Source organism: Choloepus didactylus, chromosome 9, assembly GCF_015220235.1.
Source record: "Choloepus didactylus isolate mChoDid1 chromosome 9, mChoDid1.pri, whole genome shotgun sequence".
Classification (NCBI taxonomy): Eukaryota; Metazoa; Chordata; class Mammalia; order Pilosa; family Megalonychidae; genus Choloepus; species Choloepus didactylus.
In genome coordinates this window covers 21610043-21631651 of record NC_051315.1, presented here as the reverse complement: position 1 = coordinate 21631651, position 21609 = coordinate 21610043, and the positions used below count along the sequence as shown (strand labels likewise).

At 42.0% G+C, this 21609-nt stretch overlaps 1 protein-coding gene and 1 pseudogene across 2 annotated transcripts in view; one reads left to right on the top strand and one right to left on the bottom strand.

The window, feature by feature from the left end:
• NCKAP5 (NCK associated protein 5) overlaps positions 1–21609 on the top strand; it is a 1340286-nt gene that overhangs the window by 163695 nt on the left and 1154982 nt on the right. For both annotated transcript variants that reach the window (XM_037850400.1, XM_037850401.1), the window contains exon 2: positions 6707–6800. The gene's annotated coding sequence lies outside the window, so the exon portion shown is untranslated. The remainder of the gene's footprint in view (positions 1–6706; positions 6801–21609) is intronic.
• On the bottom strand, positions 20127–21053 carry LOC119544851 (annotated as a pseudogene).

Here is a 21609-nt window from a genome sequence, read left to right as displayed (position 1 = left end):
GTCATTCCTGATAGGCTCTGCTTTTTGTGTACTTTATTTCACATTGAACCAAGACAACCCTAGGAGGCAAGTATAGAATTCTTATCTTTGGGATGAAGAAATGGAGGCTCGAGGAGGTTGAGCAACTTGTGCAAGTTCACTTGGCTTAGAAGTAGCAGACCTGGGATTTGAACTCAGCTGTTTGACTCCAGACCCCCTGCTCCTGACACTGAGCGCTACAGACTCCAGCTGTTTCCTGTTCCAACGGAGTTACTCACTTATTCCTTCCTCTGTCTGAGGCCAATCCCTCCCTCTGTGCTCTGGGCCTCACCCCTCCAGCCTCCCCAGGAATCCTGGACTAATCAATTATCCCTCTTGTGTACACAATGTCTGCCTCTCAGGGAGAACCTTTCCCCACAGGGAAACATGCTCCAATCTCCTCCATCTTAAGAAAACAAAATACCCCTCCCTTGACCCTGTGTGCCCTTTGAGTCAGGCCCCAGCTCCCTCCTCCCACAGCTGCTGTTTATTTTATCACATCAGAAGAGAGCAGGACCTGGGCTTTGGCTCTGACCGTGCTCCCTGCTTGACCCTAGAGGCCTTGCCTTTGGGCCTCTCAGCCCATCCGCAGCCCACCCACTATGGTTAGATCCTACTCCCCAGGGTCCACATAATACTGCTCCAACGTGCTTTCCTCTTGGATTGGTCCCAAGGAGCAGGTAAGTCTTGGGGAGTTGAACGTGGCCCTAAATTCTTGGCTTTGAGGTATTGGGAAAGTAAGTGTTGCAAGAGAAAGGTTTTGATTTGTAGAAGAGTATTCTTTTTATGGTAAGGAAATGACTCTCTTCAGATCCCAGCTGCCCATTTTCTTCATAGGTTCTTCCTTGATATGCTCAACTCTTGTGAATATTTCTTTCTCTACATGCCTAGTTCTAGTTCTTTGCACTTTTGGCTTTGAGTTATTAACTATGTTTGAATAAAAATCTTTGCAAAATCTTGAGGAGCATTGTGTCCTGTAGTCTTTGATTTTCTCAAAATTACTTCACTGATTATCTTGCACATGGTGGGCACTCAATAGTTGTTGGATGATGGTCTAATTTATTTTCTTGCTAGCCCGTGGGGACAAATGGTGCCACCTTAACAGAAAACCCACATAACGTAGGCTTTCGCCTCCATCTACTGATGAAGACATCAGACTCTGGTCATATCCCCAAGCTTCCCACAAACCCTATTTCTGACACCACTGTTGTCTGAGGTCTCTTTCTGGGAGTTTTCTGGTGCTGTCATATTCAGAGAGCATTGCTTTCCCCTCCACACCTGGATATGGGATTTCTGCAGAGGGTATCGATGCTTTTGCCTGCCAATCATCCCTTACACATTTTGGGAACATACTTGCCTTGGGAAACGCCTCATATCCAGAGTCAGTCCCTATAGTTTGGGTCAGCCTGGTTCTCTCATTTCCCACCCTGTTTTGGGGGTGGGCACATGACCCAAGCCAGGCTGATGAAACTCAAGTTTTTGTGGAATGACCAGGAAAGAGATGTCCCTTTCTGCTATATTTGGAGTTTCGATAATGTGAGACTGGAGCTAGTAGGGCTGCAATGAAAAGAGAGCCTTTCTTGAAAGTGATGCTGTGATGATTGGTGTAGTGTGCACTTGGCTAGGCCATGGTGTTTAGCTGTTTGGTCAAATGCTAGCCTGGTTGCTTGGAGGTATTTTGTAGATGTGGTTAACCTCTACAATCAGTTTAGTTTAAGGAGATTAAGGGGGGTAGGGGCTCATGCAATCCATTGAAGGCCTTAAGAGCAAGAAACTGAGGTTTCCCAGTGAAGAAGACATTCTCACCAAGACTGCAGCATAAGATGCTGCTTGTGTTTCCAGTCTGCTGACCTTCCAGCCTGCTGGCTTTTGGCTTTGCTTTATTAACTATGCTTGAATAAATATATTTGCAAATTCATTGAGAGGCATTATGTCTTCTAGTCTTTGATTCTCTCAAAATTACCTCATTGACTAATTATCCTGCACATGGTGGGCACTCAGTAGTTGTTGGATGATAGTCTAATTTATTTTCTATTTTATTATTTCTATTTCTATTTTATTTTGAGTAAGGATTTCAGACTCCAGATAGCAAAATCAACTCTTGATGGGATTTCTAGCCTGCTGGCCTGCCCTGCAGATTTTGGACTTGCCAGCCCCACAATCTCATGAGCCAATTCCTTAAAATTTATCTCTTTACATATATGTACACACACATATATACATATATACACATATATATACACATACATACATACATACATACATATAACCAGTTGGTTCTGTTTTTCTGGAGAACCCAGACTGATACAGATTTCAACTCAGAGTAAAGCAGAAAAGGAAGGTAGATCTAGTTCTGATGACGTTGTTTGTGCCCCTAGTTCAGCTTGCCTGAAGTCTGACTACCCCCTGGAGTGACAGTTTGTGGGAGTGAATTGATTCCTTACTTTGCTCAAGTCTATCTGTACTCATTTTCTGTCATTTTGAGCTTCTACAGAGCTCTAACTCATTCCACCTTGCCCCTTTCATGTTAGATTGTTAGAGGGGTACACAGTGTTTGCAGGGAAGTAGCTCTGTTAATTTTTTTCCCCACAGGTCCCCTGCTTTCCATAGTACTTAGTCAATGGTCCTGTGTGGAAAGGAAGACAAATCAAAGCAAGAGAGCTATGCTGTATGAGAAGTGTACTCCCATCTTTATTACTGTATTTATTAATTATGAACATGTTTGGGCTGAAGTAACGGAAAAATGCAACAGGGGATAAAACCAATGGGAATGTTTATTTCTCATATGATAAGGAGTTTGGAGGGTGGTGGTTGTTGGTGCTCATGAGGAGAGCAATAATGCCAGGGGCAACTTCTCTACTATCCTCTTGGTCTTCTAGGACTTCTTCCTCCCTATTCTTGCCTCATCAGCATAAAGTGGCTGCTGCCGCTCCAAACATCATATCTATATTTAAAGGAGAATAAAGATGGAAGAGAGAAGGGTGGCACCACTTCATCTCTTCCCTTTTAAAACTGTTTTAGTTTCCCCATTGCTAAGGCAAATACCATGCAGTGGGTGGCCTTAAACAACAGGAATGTATTGGCTCATGGTTTTGAGGCCAGGAGAAGTCCAAAATCAAGGCAGCATCAAGGCGATGCTTTCTCCCAGAAGCCTGTGGCATTCTAGGGTCTGGCTCCTGGAGATCCTTGGTCCTGGGCTCCTCTGTCACATGGCAGCCTCTCCTGGCCTCTCCTTTCTCTTTGGGTTCTGTTGACTTTTGGCTTGTAGATGTTCCCTCTGGCCTTCTCTCTCTGTGACCTTCTCTATAAGGCCTTCAGGAATAGGATTAAGAGCAATCCTGAGGCAGCCTGGACACACCTTAACTGAAGTGACCTCATCAAAAGGTCCTATTTACAAGGGTGCACACCCACAGGAATGGATTAAATTTAAGAATATGGGTTTTTTTTTCTGGGGTACTTAGCTCCAAACCACCACAGTCCACCCTCTTGACCCCCAGAACACATGATCTTTTCACATGCACAATGCATTCATTCCATCATAATAACCCCAAAGTCTTAAGTCATTTCAGTAACAATGCTAAGAAAAGTCTCATCGAAATCAGTTATGGGTGTGCTCTGTCCTGGGGCACAATTGCCTTGTTTGTGAACCAGTGAAACCTAGAGAACAAGTTACCTGCTTTCAATATACAATGGAGGGATAGACATAGGATAAACATTCCCATTCCAGAAGGGAGAAATTGGAAGCATAAGAGGGGTCACAGGTCCCAAACAATTCTGAAACCCAGCAGGGCAAACTCCATTATATTTCAAGGCTTGAGAGTCATCTATGGGTTGATGTTTTCTCCTGATGGAGCAGCATCCCCACCCCTTCCATGGGCTTGCACAGAGGTCATGCTGTCTCCAAACACTGGGACGAAGACTCTACCCTCTCCGAGCTTTGGGATGTTGGCCAGGGTCTCAGTGACCCCCAGGACATGGGTTTGCGCAGACTTCTGTTCATGTCAAAATTAGCCAGGACTTACTTAGTACTTGCTTCTACCTTCAAGGGAGACTAAGAAAACACATGTGACACCCTAACAAAATCTTGGTTCTCTTAGTAAGAAAGAGGTAGGGAACTGTTTTTAGTTACTCACTAAACATGAACCCATTCCCCCTCAGCCTCCTTAGCAAGAGTTATCTGCAAGGAAGTTCCTCAGACTTCTTGTAAAAGGCTTTAGGCAGACCTGCTTCACCAGGTTACCAGGCAAGTCTGAATGTCAAATAAGGGCTCCCCTCCATGTTTGACAAAAAGGGACTCATTTGACAAGGGCAGAAGCTAAGTTAGAAAGACCAGTGTTCCAGGTTACTCACTGTGTAGGAAGGGTGTAACAAAGATCACTGGAGATGATTCCATAAAGATAAAAGATGTAAAGTACCTAATGCTGCACCTCGCTCATGGTTGCCACCAAATGAATATTAATTTCTTTCTCCCTCTGTCCCCTTCCCTGTTAGTATCTCTCTTCCCTTTCCCAACCTGTGTTAGTAGGAAGGATGTGCACTGGGCATTTCAGCTCTTTGGTTCAGGGCATAGAGAAAGACCTCAAAAAACATACCAATTCCTAAGACCCAAGGAAGCCAGAAATGTCACACATCTTCAGTGTAATTCAGTTTACAAGTTGCTCAGCCAGCAAATGCGAATGTATCGCAAACTGGGCCTAATTAGTTCTGGTGCCTGCTTCATGGATCTGCTTGTTATCTTGTAACTACGTAGCCAATGCTGCCTGCCTGGCATGGAGATAGAGGTTGCACAAGATGCAGAGAAACGCAAGTGGTCATCCAGTCTACAGCATAACGTAAGGGAAATTACCCTAGCTTTCCACGGTAGATTCGGTTCTCCATGTGGGTAGGGAAGATGATCACCTCTAAGACCAGAGGCAAGAATCTCTCTCCTTTCTTACCTTTTTCCTTCTCGGGAGATTATATCCTAAGGTGAATGGAGCTCTCAGCTAGAAATCAAAACATGATTTGAATCCTCATTGCCCCACTGGCTAACTGTATGATCCTAGGCACATTAATCAACCCCTCTGATCTTCCATCCTTCCCAATAAAATGAATTGTTGTGAAGATTAAAGAAGAAAACTTCCACGAAAGCCTGTGACACATAGTAGGTTTTCAATTAATGCATATTTCTTTACCTACCAAAACAATAAGAGCGCCTACTATGGATTAGACATTTTCCATATGTTAGGTCACTAATTCTCATAGTACATCCTTGAAGTGTAGGTGGAACCCATCTGTATAGATGAGAACAGTGAAGCTCTGAAAGACTGAACAGCCTGCCCCAGATCATGAACTGGTTATGTGTGGAGTCAAAATTTGTCCTTGGGTATGTCTTATTCCAGATCTTTCTGTTTACTGACCTGCTGCTTACCAGAGAGCCCTTTTAACTTCACTGGTCTAAAATCCTATTACTCTACCTGCCATATTTTCATTTTAATAGAAAGTAAAGTCTTAAAACTAATCAGAAAGCCTTAATAGTGGCAGCCAGGCATCTACAAGTCAGATGAGGAGTATTCAGGGGCTCATAAGGCTTTCCTGTCAGAATCACACCATGTGGATTTTTACCCCAGTGCTTGAGTCTATGACTAGCCTTGTTTGGTGGTGGAGATGGTAGGGGAAATCAAAGCATTGTGTTCTAGGATCCCCCTAACAATATGCAAAGTATCCTTACCTAATGAATTCTTGGGTCTTCGTCAACCATTGGCATCCCTACCCCAAAGAGCAGTTCTAGGTACATTAGGAATTAACCAACCCACAGAGTCAATTTAGTCTACAAAACATTAGCACTAAAGAACACCCACTCTGCTCAGAGGCTCAGAGTGTGCTTCTGCACAGTTCCCCTAGCCCCTCTCTAAGGGGTCTGCTCCTTCTTTCCACTTCCCTTTTCCCTGCAGAGCCAGGCACATGCTGCCCCCCACACTGGCCATTATGAATCCCCCAGCAGAGAATGCAACATTTCCCTTTCTCTCCCATCTTGTTGTCTTCAAAACAATACAAAATTCCTTTTGATTTCTTTATGCCATAGAGAAACTGGGAAAGGTTAATCTAAAGGTGAACTCCTTGATAAATCATACAATTACGAGAAAACTCCTAATGCTCTGATGGGCGACGTCCCTCCCGAAATGTGCAGAGCTCCATGCTCCCCGCTCCTTCTCAGGATACTCTTGGGAGACTCTCAGACACCAACTTGGTTTTCATTCCTCTTATCCTTCTTTTCCTTCTCTTCTCTGGGAGAAGGCCTCAATCTCCCAGCCTCACGGAGATCAGTACAGTTTGGTGGGCAAGAGCTCAGGATTGGCATCATGGAGACTTGGTTTGAGTCAGCTCTGCTGCTTGTGAGACTTTGGGCACATAACCCCTCTGTGCCTCAGCTTCCTCCTCCTCACAATGCAGATAAAAATGGCACAGGGTTGCTGTGAGGATCAAATGAAAACACACAATGAGTAAGTGTTAGCTGGTAATAATACTGCCCTCCCGGGGGAAGTTTTAACTGGGCGTCTCCAGTTTTTGACTGATTTTTCACTGGGAAGCTAGAACAAAAAGAGACCCAGCCAACCCAGACCCCAGAGTTCAGAATCAATCACTATTCTGCATGTTCATGACAAGGGGAAAGACTCATATTCAAAAAGATAAATCATTTCATTCACAGGAACCTACACCAGTCGGAGAAGTAATGATTAAAGGACTAAAAGAGAGGCCCGTAAAGCGAGTGAGGACTTGATATATTGCCACAATGTCATTGGGTAAGTTATTATTATTTTTTAAAGGAAGTCAGCAGACAATGGAGTGAAAGATTTGTCTGGGATTTTTCCTCTGCCTTTTCTTCTTTGATCTGAGATCAACAGGGTTGCTCTTTGAAGAGCTGATTTCCAGTGCTACTGATGAGCTGCAGGTGGCTTTCTGAGTGGCCATGTGATCGTTTGTCATTCTCCAGTACATATTTTGCCAACTCCCAGGTGGAAGTTTTGAAACCTTTTTGGCTGATTTATGAATGCAAAGTGCAACAGGTACAGTCTAGGCCTCTAATAGGGGCCATAGCATGGCCCTGCCTGCTTTAAGCATAAACCCACTCAGGTGTCTCTTGAAATCTTTATATGGCTCATGGGGACAATGACCGCAGACCACCCTGGGGGTCACCCAAACACCAAGAGTTGCTTAAAAATGAACATCTGTGTTCTCTACACAAATGACTGTGTGGGTAGAGACAAAAATGTAAAAATTTTCCAAATTTCTTTGATGAGTGTGATGATTCTGAAAAAATTTGTGATTCCTGTAAAGCATTCAATGTGTAAATGTTTTTTTTTCATATCGGTCATGCCCATTAGTATGAAAGAATCAGAGAAAATCAATGAAGTTCTTTCTATTTTTTTTTTTTAGGAATATTAGGTGCTACCTGCTTTTGCCAACACATGAGTTCTGAACTTTAAATTTCCTGGGCTTTTCCTTTGGGTTATTTAGTTATTTAAAACTGTTACTTAAAAATTAAAATTATTTATGTATTTTTCCAACTCAAAGCTTCCATAAACTATGAGCCCTAACGAACAGTTATTGGATTGCCGGTGGCTGCTGAGTATTTTGTTTGGACTTGTTGTGTCCAATGGAACGTTCTGTGATGATGGAAATGTCTTTTGTCTATGTTGTCCAATATATAGCAACTGGTCAAAGGTGGACCTGAATTTTTAATTTCATTTAATTTTAGCTAATTAAAATCAAAATGCAAATAGCATATGTGGCTAGTGACTACCTATTTGGCCAGCACAGGTTTGAACCGTTCTGCAGGAGAGCTGACAGAGGGCCAAGCTCTTCTGAGGTTGGCTGAGGTCACGCAGAAGGGGCTCTGTCCTTTCCTGGTCACAAGAAGCAGTGTTGCAATTTGCTTACTGGCTCTGCTCTTTCCAGCCCTCCAAACCTCCCAGTCACAAAGCCTTTCCTGGACTCATGGTACAATGCTCTTCCCCTTTTCCGATTACCTGTAAGTCACCATCTTTCCCCTCCCAGGCACTCCACGTGTGCTGCCCGGCATGATTAGCTGTCACCCTGGAGGTCAGCATCTGTGTCCTCTCTGCTGCTAAGGGTGGGGTGCCGCCAGGCCACTGGACGGTCCTTCCCCGCACTGGGAGACAACCAACCCAGGCAAAAACAAAGTGGAAAGGCCTCAGACAAGAGCTTGTGAAATTCACCCTGAGCTCACTAGACCTGCTCTGCACTCACCCAGCCCCACTTCAACTTCATTTCCCCTTGCATTTAGGAACCCTTTATTTCACTTCCCCAACTTCCTCTTCCCCCTGCTGACTTCTCCTGGCTTGTGACCCTCTGGCTCCGTTTTCACATTAGGACGTCTCTCAGGTTTCTGGGACCTGTGAGTCTAACTGTGCTTCCTGGGAGCTGAACTCTGTGGCGTGAACCCAGAGTGTCCCCCTGAGCTCTGGTCCAGGCCAGGCCCTGTGCCCAGGACTTGTTGCCTCTAACACTAGTTGTTGGAACCCATAAATACTTCTTGATTGCTTAGGGTTGACAAAAACTGATTTTTAAATAGGCATTTATGTTTCATTTGCTTCCAGATTGCTTTTCAAAACTAATGCATATGCGGTTGTTTTGAAAAACCCAAACTAAAACTAAGTGGCAACTTGAGATGTCCAAGCTGTCCATCCAATCTGTTTTCTCCCTTCAGCTATTTTGACTGCGGCAGGTTTGAGAACCATCATTTTCTCTGTCTGCAGCAGTAGCATAGGGTTTTGTAAGAAAGATAAATCACAGATAATTGTTCTATTCTTTGTCTTTAGTGCAGGGGCAGTGTGGCCCCAAGGGAGTGAGATTTTCCACTATGTGGGGTGGGAAGGAGGCTCACCTGCAAGAGAAGTTTTGCTGAGTTGGAAGGGATGGGTGGTATTTTAGGTCTGTATTATTTCATGGCACTTGGCCAGGTGGTAAATGCTTTGGGCATAGATGTAAAAGTGCTATCAGAGGCTTCCCTCGGCAGTTCTAAATCAGGGAGAAAATTCTTCCAAAATTTAGACAACATTCAATTCATCCTTTGGATGGATAGCTTAGATGTAAGGCACTAGATGGCCTTATAAAATATATATCTGTACACGTGCATATAGATGTACGGGCCCATACATTTGTCTAGTGGAGTAACAGATTACTCTAACTATATTCATTTATGCAGAAAAATGTGTTTTGCTTCTTTTGCCTGTTACTGATCTGATTGCCCTTATGAGGCCCCATTCCTCTGTGAGGTGGGGAGCCCCAGAAGAGACTTAATGTAGTACAACCTGGTAATCTTAGCCTGAGCCAATAACTTTCACAGCCTCTTCAGGTAACTGTTTCTTTGGGATGAAAGCCATCTTCCTTATTTCTGTCTCTCCGGGCTTCTTTCCCTTCTCTGGAACAATATGGCCCCTAGGGGGTATGGAGGTATGGAGAGAGAGTGGCTGGGGGCAGTGCAGGGAAGCCTAGATCGTTGGCATCCTCTGCCTCCTGTGCTACAGAGAGGCAACACCGAGGAGGGGCCTGTACGTTGTCAGTGTGCTGGCGTGCACAGCCACTGGCTCCCACCAGGGGAATTTGGTTTCAAAGTTCCCAGCCATCTCTGGGGACCTCCAGTGTCTGTTGGGCCATTGGGGCTCGCAGCCCCTTCAAGTCCCCTCACCCCTCGACCCACACACACTATGTCAGTCCCCAGGGAGCCAGGAGCCCTGCTTTGGAGGACGTCACATCTGGCAGTGGTACACGGGGCTGTGGAGGGTCGTGATTCCTGCAGGAGTCTCACCTGTGGGAGCTGTCACGGGCCATGACTCCCTGTCCCTGCCAGTGATGGACAGAAAATAAGGCCCCTGATGTTATACCTCACCATTCTTGTCTGTCTCCTTCTACCCACAGTCACTGAGGAAATTCTGTGATCTAAGTACTCCGTGCTTCATTCCCCATATGCTAAATAAAAAATGTAGCTGTTCCTTTTTATTGAAGAATGCCATGCTTTCAAGCTTCTCATCAGACCAAAATCTATTCTGACATTACTCTAGTGGGATCCAAACATTCCCTGAAGCACCGAGACCCGCTTGCTGGAAGTCCCAGGGCATGGAGAGTCACAGGGTGAGAAAAAAATAGAGCACGCTGTCTCTCAAACACCCACATTAATTTATGCACAAACACGCAATGACTTTGATGCCACCTCTTTTGTTTCCCTCAAGTCTGCTGGAATTATTTGTGTCAATATTAGCAATTGTTCTGTATCTAGGAATAATTTGTTATATTTGAATAATTGTAAGAATGTCATGTTCTGTGATTGTAACATTCCACATCCTGAGTAACTGGGGTGTCTTAAAGGAGCTTATTAAATTTGCTTCTGGGTACTCGCCTTTCCTTCAGACACCTCTGAGTGAACTGATGTTGTGTCTCAGAGCAGGTGTATTTTAATTTGCTAAAGCTGACAAAATGGCAATATTCCAGAAATGGGCTGGCTTTTAACAGCAGGGATTTATTAGCTCACAGTTTCCTGTTCTAAGGCTGTGAAAATGTTCAACTCAAGGCGTCAACAGGACGATCACTGGACTCTGAAGACTGGCTGCTGACATCCGCAGCTCCTCTGTCACACCGGAAGGCTCAAGGCGGGTCCGCTGGACTCTCCCTTCTCCCCCAGGTTTTGTTTCCAGCTTCAGCCTTCAGTGACTTCCTGTCTGTTTGCTGTGTGTCCTCCCCTTTAGCTTCTGTCTCTCTTAGCTTCTCTGGGGCCTCTTTTCTGTGTCTTCTCTCTGTCTTTTATCCTCTCATAAAGGACTCCAGTAAGAGGATTAAGACACACCTGGGGCATTTGTTAACTGAAATAACCTAATCCAAAGGTCTACACCCACAGGAATGGCTTAGCTCATCTTTTCTGAACATGACCTTTTCTGCAGTACAAACAGCTCCAAACCACCACAAGATGTGAGCAGCTACGAAGTCACAAGAGAACACTGTTGCACTGTGTTGTGAGACCTCACTTAGCTTCTGGGCATCGGTTCTCAGGGCCCAGGTCTGCTGCCCATCCTCAACCCTCCTCCTGCAGGCTTGACGATTAAAAAGAAATGTACATGCCCTTTAAATAGTAACACAGCCATTTGGTTCAAAGCACAAAACAAAGACAACAGTGAAAAGGCTTCTTTCCACCTGGCCTCACCTATCTTATCCTCCTACCCTGTCCCAAACAGGTGACCACTTTTATTGATTTTTTTGTTTTTGTTTTTTTTTGGGGGGGGGGGGGCGAGGAATCCTTCCAGAGTTTTTAAAAAGCAAATGGAACAAATGTGAATATAGAGTTTTATTTTTTTCTGGTTATGTATAGAAGAGGTAGCATATTATACACAATGTTTTGCACCCTTACTTTTTTCATTTAATTTTTTTTGGATTTTTTTCATATTAGTACATAGAAAGAACCACATTTTTTCTTCTTTTAAAATTATAGCAGTATAATATTCCATTCTTTTGCTATACTATAAATTATTTAACTAGTAACTCTTTTTTAAAATTTTAGAACAGAATTTTTTTTTTTAAAAGGGGTGTCAACATTACGGGAAAAGGGGATTCATCTGGTTAATGTTCTTGAAGAGGCTATTGCCTCTAGGTTTGGGGACTTAGCTGGCATAGGAGCTCTCTGGGGGATTTAAGTTTCTGAAGAATAAACTTAATGAGCGAAACTTTTATAGAGTCTCCAACAGGGATCTGGGTATTCTTTAAGGTTTTCAGGACTACTGTTGACTTGGGCATATCATATTGTGGTCATTTGGCATATCTAGGTGAAGCTTACATAGGAATAACCTCCAGGACAGCCTCTTGACTCTATTTGAATTCTCTTAGCCACTAAAACCTTATTTTGTTGCCTTTCTTTTCCTCCTTTTGGTCAAAAAGGCATTCTCAGTCCCTTGATGCCAGAGTCAGGCTCATTCCCAGAATCTGTGTCCCATGTCACCAGAAAGACTTATTCATCTGAGGGACCCTGTCCCACATTGGGGGGGCAGGTAATGAATTTATTTGCAGAGTTGGGCTTAGAGAGAGAATGTCCACATTTGAGCAACAAAAGAGGTTCTCTGGAGGTGACTCCCAGGTATAATTATATGTGGGCTTAGCCTCCCCTTTACAACCATAAGTTTCACCAGAGGAAGACTCAATATCAAGGGCTTCACTTATAAAGTAGGGGGTTCCTAAGTTCACACAGCATATGTTATCTCCACGATAATCCATCCATATCTTACATTATCATCACTTAGTTGTATAGTCCTCATCACTCTCCATTTTAAACAATTCTCATGACCCAATATACCTTGTAGCTCTTTTCAGCCCTTAGTTATTTGTCCCTAGTATTTCTGTGGTACTAGTATGGTATTCCTATTAATTATAGTCCCTAGTATGCAATAGGTAGATTTTTCCCATATACTGATCTGTTGTCAACTCCCTGTACTAGTGTCATACCTTAGAAGTGTATCATTCAAGCCCGTATCTGTATTTGTGGTGCTGATCTGTGGGATACATGCCTTTAAACAACTCCTTTTAATCCTATTAGCCTTCAATACAGCTCTGATACTTATAATCCTATTAACAAACAATCATCACCCCATCCATTCCCATACCTTTGAATTCACCATCATTACCATATCTGAACATACTAGATTATCTTTCCCACTCACTAGCTTCTATCACTAGGTCCCCAATATTCTAGATTATAGGGCATTGATTTTACCTTGTTCAGGGGTTCATAGAAGTGGTAACATACAATATCTCTCCTTTTGTGTCTGACTTATTTCGCTCAGCATTGTATCTTCAAGGTTCATCCATGTTGCCACATGTTTCGGGACCTTGTTCATTCTTACTGCTGCATAGTATTCTATCGTATGTATACCACATTTTATTTATCCATTCGTCTCTTGAAGGACACTGGATTGTTTCCATCTCTGGGCAATTGTGAACAATGCTGCTATAAACATTGATGTACAAATGTCTATTTGGGTCTTGGCTTTCAGGTCTTCTGGTTATATACCAAGAAGTGGAATTGCTGGAAAATAGGGTAATCCAATATCTAGTTTTCTGAGGTACCTTCAAACTGTCTTCCAGAGTGGCTGAACCATTATATAGTCCTACCAACAATGAATAAGAGTTCCAATTTCTCCACATCCTTTCCAGCATTTATTGTTTCCTGTTTGTTTGACAGCAGCCATTCTTATTGGTGTGAGATGGTATCTCATTGTGGTTTTGATCTGCATTTTCCTGATAGCTTTTTATTGAAAACTGCACTGAACACTAAATGTCCACCTTCACCATAAACAAATACAGTAACAGTAGCTCACATTAAAAAAACATACTTCTGATAGCCATTATTTTTCTGTTTGGGATAGTTTTTTTTAAATTCAGTTTTATTGAGATATATTCACATACCATGCAGTCATACAAAACATACATTCAGTTGTTCACGGTACCATTATATACTTGTGCATTCATCACCAATATTAATTTTTGAACATTTTCATTACCACACACAAAAATAATAAGAATAAAAAAAAATTGAAAAAGAACAATTAAAGTAAAAAGAACACTGGGTGGCTTTTTTTTTTTTTTGCCCCCATTTTTCTACTCATCCATCCATACACTGGACAAACAGGAGTGTGGTCCATATGGCTTTCCCAATCACATTGTTACCCTTCATGAGCTACATTTTTATACAATTGTCTTCAAGATTCATGAGTTCTGGGTTGTAGTTTGATAGTTTCAGGTATTTACTGCTAGCTACCCCAATTCATTAGAACCTAAAAAGGGTTGTCTATATTGTGCGTAAGAGTGCCCACCAGAGTGACCTCTCGGCTCCTTTTGGAATCTCTCTGCCACTGAAGCTTATTTTCATTTCCTTTCACATCCCCCTTTTGGTCAAGAAGATGTTCTCCGTCCCACGATGCCGGGTCTACATTCCTCCCTGGGAGTCATATTCCACGTTGCCAGGGAGATTCACTCCCCTGGGTGTCTGATCCCACGTAGGGGGGAGGGCAGTGATTTCACCTTTCAAGTTGACTTAGCTAGAGAGAGAGGGGCACATCTGAGCAACAAAGAGGCATTCGGGAGGAGGCTCTTAGGCACAATTATAGGGAGGCCTAGCCTCTCCTTTGCAGCAACAGTCTTCCCAAAGGCAAGTCCTGTGGTAGAGGGCTCAGCCCATCAAACCACCAGTCCCCTATGTCTGTGAGCACATCAGCAACCATCGAGGTGGGGAAGCCCAACACCCTTGCATTCTCCACCAGCTCTTCAGGGGGGCTGGGCATATTTTTTTCATTGTTTTTTTTTCTTTAATTAACTCTTTTTTTAACAAATTAACTGCTAACTATATAAAAACAATTTACAAAAAACATATAATAAAAAAACATTTTACACATACCGTAACAAGGAAGTAAGAAAAAGACAACTAACCTAAAATAACTACTTTACTTCCAACATGTTCCTACTCTATCCCAAGAATAACCTAGTATAGCAACATTTCTATGTATTTGTTCCTACCATACCCACCAGAAATTAACAAACCATAGTCATTCCTGGGCATTCCCAGAACATTAAATTTACCCATGATAGCTTATCTGTTCTTATTGGGTTATCGTTCCCCCTTCCTTAATTGCTCTCTATTGTTAGTTCCCCTACATTCTACATTGTAAACCATTTATTTTACATTTTTCAGTGTTCACATTAGTGAAAGCGTATAGTATTTCTCTTTTTGTGCCTGGCTTATTTCGCTCAGCATCATGTCTTCAAGGTTCATCCATGTTGTCATATGTTTCAAGACATCGTTCCTTCTTACTGCCGTGTAGTATTCCATCGTGTGTATATACCACATTTTATTTATCCGCTCATCTGTTGAAGGACATTTGGGTTGTTTCCAACTCTTGGCAATTGTGAATAATGCTGCTATGAACACTGGCCTGCAGATATCTGTTCGTGTCACTGCTTTCAGATCTTCTGGGTATGTACCAAGAAGTGCAATCGCTGGATCAAAGGGTAACTCGATATCTAGTTTTCTAAGAAAGTGCCAGACTGACTTCTAGACTGGGTGAACCATTATACAGTCCCACCAACAATGAATAAGAGTTCTAATTTCTCCACATCCTCCCCAGCATTTGTAGTTTCCTGTTTGTTTAATGGCAGCCATTCTAATTGGTGTGAGATGGTATCTCATTGTGGTCTTAATTTGCATCTCTCTGTTAGCTAGTGAAGCTGAACATTTTTTTCATGTGTTTCTTGGCCATTTGTATTTCCTCTTCAGAGAACTGTCTTTTCATATCTTTTGCCCATTTTATAATTGGGCTGTCTGTACTATTGTCATTGAGTTGTAGGTTTTTTTAATGTACGCAAGATATCAGTCTTTTGTCAGATACATGGTTTCCAAAAATTTTTCCCATTGAGTTGGCTGCCTCTTCACCTTTTTGACAGATTCCTTTGAGGTACAGAAACTTCTAAGCTTGAGGATTTCTTATCTATTTTTTCTTTTGTTGGTTGTGCTTTGGGTGTAAGGTCTAGGAAGTGGCTGCCTAATACAAGGTCTTGAAGATGTTTCTCTACGTTATCTTCTAGGAGTTATAGTGCTATCTTTTATATTGAGGTTTTTGATCCACTTTGAGTTAATTTTTGTTGAGGGTGTGAAGTAGGGGTCCTCTTTCCTTCTTTTGGATATGGATATCCAACTCTCCCAGCCCCATTTGTTGAAAAGATTGTTATGTCCCAGTTCAGTGGCTTTGGGGGCCTTATCAAAGATCAGTTGGCCATAGATCTGGGGGTCTATCTCTGAATTCTCAATTCGATTCCAATGATCAGTATATGTGGACTATTGTGGCTGTATAATAAGCTTCAAAGTCAGGGAGTGTAAGTCCTCCCACTTTGTTTTTCTTTTTTAGAGTGTTTTTAGCAATTCAAGGCACCTTCCCTTCCCAAACAGATTTGATAACTAGCTTTTCCAAGTCTGCAAAGTAGGTTGTTGGAATTTTGATTGGGATTGCATTGAATCTGTAGAGGAGTTTGGGTAGAATTGACATCTTAATGACATTTAGCCTTCCTATCCATGAACATGGAATATTTTTCCATCTTTTAAAGTCCCTTTCTATTTCTTTTAGTAGAGTTATATAGTTTTCTTTGTATAGATCTTTCACATCTTTGGTTAAGTTTATTCTTAGGTATTTGATTTTTTTAGTTGCTATTGAAAATGGTATCTTTTTCTTGAGTGTCTCTTCACACTGTTCATTTCTAGCATATAGAAACAATACTGACTTAGGTGCATTAATCTTGTATCCTGCTACTTTGCTATATTTGTTTATTTGTTTATTAGCTCTAGTAGCTGTATTGTCAATTTCTCAGGGTTTTCTAGATATAAGATCATATTTTCTGCAAATAATGACAGTTTTACTTCTTCCTGTCCAATTTTGATGCCTTTTATTTCTTTGTCTTGCTGGATTGCCCTGGCTAGCACTTCTAGCACAATGGTTGACTAACAGTGGTGACAGCGGACATCCTTGTCTTGTTCCTGATCTTAGAGGGAAGGCTTTCAGTCTCTCACTATTGAGTACTATCCTGGCTGTGGGTTTTTCATATATGCTGTTTATCATATTGAGGAAGTTTCCTTCAATTCCTACCTTTTGAAGTGTTTTTATCAAAAAGGGATGTTGGATTTTGTCGAACGCTTTTTCAGCATATTGAGATGATCATTTGATTCTTCTCTTTTGATTTGTTAATGTGTTGTAATACATTGATTGATTTTCTTATGTTGAACCATCCTTGCATGCCTGGAGTGAACCCCACTTGGTCATGGTGTATGATTTTTTTAATGTGTCTTTGGATTCAATGTGCAAGTATTGCATTGAAAATTTTTGCATCTATATTCATTATGGCAATTGGCCTGTAGTTTTCTTTTTTGTAGCATCTTTGCCTTTGGTATTAGATTGATGTTAGCTTCATAAAATGTGTTAGGTAGTATTCCATTTTCTTTGATGTTTTGAAAGAGTTTGAGTAAGATTGGTGTCAGTTCTTTTTGGAAAGTTTGGTAGAATTCCCCTGTGAAGCCATCTGGCCCTGGGCATTTATTTGTGGGAAGATTTTTGATGACTGACTGGATCTCTTTGCTTGTGATTGGTTGGTTGAGGTCTTCTGTTTCTTCTCTGGTCAGTCTAGGTTATTCACATATTTCCAGGAAATTATCAATTTCCTCTGCATTATTCAGTTTGTTGGTGTACAGTTGTTCATAGTATCCACTTATAATTTTTTAAATTTCTTTGGGATCCGCAGTAATGTCACCTTTCTCAATCCTTATTTTGTTTAAATGGGTCTTCTCTCTTTTTGATTTTGTCAGTCTAGCTAGGGGCTTGTCAATCTTGATCTTCTCAAAGAACCAACTTCTGGTGTTATTTATTTTCTATTTTTTTGTTGTTGTTGTTCTCTATGTCATTTATTTCAGCTTTAATCCTTGTTATTTCTTTCCTTCTACTTGTTTTAGGATTGGTTTGCTGTTCATTTTCTAGGTTCTTCAGTTGATCCATTAGTTCTTTGTTTTAGCTCTTTCTTCCTTTTTGATGTATGCATTTAGTGTTATAAATTTCTCCCTCAGTACTGCTTTTGCTGCATCCTATAGGTTTTGGTATGTTGTGTTCTCATTTTCATTTGTCTGTATATATTTAGCAATTTCTCTTGCTATTTCTTCTTCAACCCACTGATTGTTAGGAGTGTGTTGTTTCACTTCCAGGTATTTGTGAATTTTCTAAGTCTCTGATCGTTATTGACTTACAATTGTATTCCATTTTGGCCAGAGAATGTGCTTTGAATAATTTCAATTCTTTAAAATTTATTGAGCCTTGTTTTATGTCCCGCATATGATCTATTCTGGAGAAAGTTCCATAAGCACTAGAGTAGAATGTGTTTCCTGGTGATTTGGGATGTAATGTTCTATACATGTCTTTTAAATCAAATTCATTTATCAGATTGTTTAAGTTTTCAACTTCTTTATAGGTCTTCTGTCTGGTTGATCTATCTATAGGAGAGAGTGATGTGTTGAAATCTCTCACAATTATTGCGGAAACATCCATTGCTTCCTTTAGTTTTGCCAGTGTTTGTCTCATGTATTTCGTGGCACCTTGATTGGGTGCATAAACATTTATGATTATTATTTCTTCTTGTTGAATTGCCCCTTTTATTAGTATGTAGTGGCCTTCTTTGTCTCTTATAACATCCTTGCATTTAAAGTCTATTTTATCTGAGACTAATATTGCTACTCCTAGTTTCTTTTGGCTATAGCTTGTATGAAACATTTTTTCCCATCCTTTCACTTTCAATTTCTTTGTGTTCCTGTGTCTAAGATGAGTCCCTTGTATGCAGCATATTGATGGTTCATATTTTTTGATCCATTCTGCCAATCTATATCTTTTAATTGGGGAGTTTAATCCATTTACTTTCGATGTTATTACTGTGAAGGCATTTCTTCAATCAGCCATCCTATCCTTTGGTTTGTGTTAGTCACTTATATTTTTTCCCTCTCTCTCTTAATGTCCTTTAACGCATCCATACTGAATCTCTTTAGTACTGAATCTTTCTCCATATCTCTCTCTCCTTTTTTTGTTTCTCTGTTGGTAGGGCTCCCTGTACTATCTCAAGTAGGACAGGCCTCTTGTTAGCAAATTCTTTCAGCATTTGTTTGTCTGTGAAAAATTTAAGCTCTCCCTCAAATTTGAAGGGGAGCTTTGCTGGATAAAGAATTCTTGGTTGGCAATTTTTCTCTCTCAGAATTTTAAATATGTCATGCCACTGTCTTCTCGCCTCCATGGTAGCCGCTGAGTAGTCACTACTTAGTCTTATGCTGTTTCCTTTGTAAGTGGTGAATTGCTGTTCTCTTGCTGCTTTCAGAACTTGCTCCTTCTCTTCAGTATTTGACAATCCAATCAGAATATGTCTCAGATGGGTTTATTTAGATTTATTCTATTTGGAGTTCGCTGGGCATTTATGATTTATGTATTTATGTTGTGTAGAAGGTTTGGGAAGCTTTCCCCAATAATTTCTTTGAATACTCTTCCTAGACCTTTACCCATCTCTTCCCCTTCTGGAAAACCAATGACTCTTATATTTGGATGTTTTATAATATCTATCATATCCCTGAGGTCTGTTTCCATTTTTTTTATTTTTTCCCCATTTTTTCTTTTATTCTTTCATTTTCCATTCTGTCATCCTCGAGGTTACTGATTCACTGTTCAGCTTCCTCTAGTCTTGTACTATGGGTATCCAGAATCTTTTTAATTTGGTCGACAGTTTCTTTTATTTCCATAAGATCGTCTATTTTTTTATTTACTCTTGCAATTTCTTCTTTATGCTCTTCTAGGGTCTTCTTCATGTCCTTTATATCCTGTGCCATGCTCTTGTTGTTTGTCTTTAGTTCTTTATTAATTGCTCCAAATACTGTGTCTCCTCTGATCTTTTGATTTGGGTGTTTGGGTTTGGGTTATCCATATCATCTTGTTTTTTCATATGCTGTAACATTTTCTGTGTTTTTGGCCTCTTGGCATTTGCTTAACTTAATAGGTTTTAGGATATGTAGGCTGATTCAAACCCTTATCTCTAATTTGTCAGAGCTACAGCTTGGTGGAGTACACTTTCTCTAACAAGCAGGTGGCATCCGCGAGCCACCTATTCCCCTCAAGCTAGTTCTCCTCAACTTTGTCTTTGTGGTGTGTGGGAATCTGAGTCTTGTGGGTGTCCAATTGGTGCACCACGTTTGCATGTGTAGTTGGTGCTGCCCACCCTGAATGTGGGGCATGTGTCTGAGCGGTTGGGGGGGGTGGCTTTAATAATCAAATCTCCCAGGTGTTCCTGGATATTTAAAGCTGTTGCAATAGTCTAATCCTTCACTTTATTCCTGCCACAGTTTGTCTCTGCCGCTGACCCACAATCCTTGGTGTTGGCGTATAGTCCCTGGGACTTGCAAGTGGGTCCCTCTTCCAAGTCGTGCCCTCCTAGGTCCCCTGCTGAGGGATGACTTTGCTATGCCACAGGTGAGTGCTGCCCCCCAAGGGAAGTTCTGGGCCTCCCTCATCTCATGCTTGCTCATTATACCAAACAGTGTAGGGTATACAGATTAGACTCGGTGCATCTTTCAATGGGCCCTGGACAAATCTAAGAGGCTTCAGCTAAGGCTTTCTAGTCTACCAGTCTACCACGAGCTGCATTCACTAGGAATGCCCCTCCCCTCATCTTTTGATAGTCAAGTCATTGACGAGGTGGTGGGTATCATTGAGATTACAGTGCAAGGAGACTCAGTCGCTCAGATACAGCAAGTCCAGCAACATGTAGATCCTCTGTATGCCCAGGGACCTCTCTATTCTGTCCTGCAAGCAGGGCTCATAAAACAGGATTGTGATCCAAATGCCTTGGCTCAGAGACCAACCACCTGCCTGGTTTGTCCAAAGCCAGTGAGACCCTGTGTCTCCCCATGAATGCAGACTGCGCCTGAGGCCACCTCGCAGATCTGCTTCACATTCTAGACCTGTGTGCCTTCCTGCAGCACCAGGTACAGCTACATGTTCTGCTGGTACAGGTTGAAGATGTGACAGATGGTGGAATCGGCAGTCTCTTCCACTGCTGCTGACAGGATGTTGCACATGGGGATGCCGAGCTTGCTGGCAACCTTGGTATCCATGTTGTCATAGCTGCTGCCTGTCTGCACAATCACTCTCAAGGCTTGAACTTCTCCAAGTCTTCCCGGTGAAGGTGATGGCGTGGTACCTCATGGCACCAATTGCTTTGTTTAAAAACTTCTGGTGGACCTCCTGGGTGGACTGTGCCTCACAGAAGGCCACAGTGGCAAATCCTTCAGGCACAGCATTTCCACAGTGTGGTCCCTGTCATCAAGCAGTGCCACTAGTGGGTGGGGGTGCAAGGGGCTGTTTGTGACCTGGGGCCGATACCTTCACAAATTCTAATTGCCGCTGTCGCTTGACTTTGTGCTTATCCACAAGGGCCATTCTTTACCAAACTTTGCAACTCTGAGTCAACACAGTCCTCTAAGAACTTAAGGGAACTTGCAGAAGTCTGTGTGCATTATGCCATTATGAACCCCTACTGGCTGTTGTGGTTTCTATTAAACAATATACTGCTGAGAAACTGGTTTGTTTGCTAAGCACGCCAATATGTATCTGCCCACAAATGCTATAGTTCACATGAAGAGCTGTCCATCTTTTGAAGAGAATACAACTTTATTGGTTCAAAACCATTTAGGGCGATAGAACTCTCGTTTGGGGCCTCTGGCATCCATAGCGAAGGGCTCCCATTGGGGAGGCGGTGGCGGCTGTGTGTCCCCACCTCCCTCTCAGTACTACTGACTCCTGGCTCCATCCCTTCCTCCTTGGGTCACCACCAGCTCCTCTGGGCTACTCCTAAGTCACCTTAAGATGATCTTTACTAGTCCTCTTTTGACAAACACTGCGTCATTTCCAGTCTTCCCTTACAAACCATCATGATGAACAAACTTGCTTGCATGTCATTTTGAATCTGTATAGGTTTATCTATAAGATCAATTCC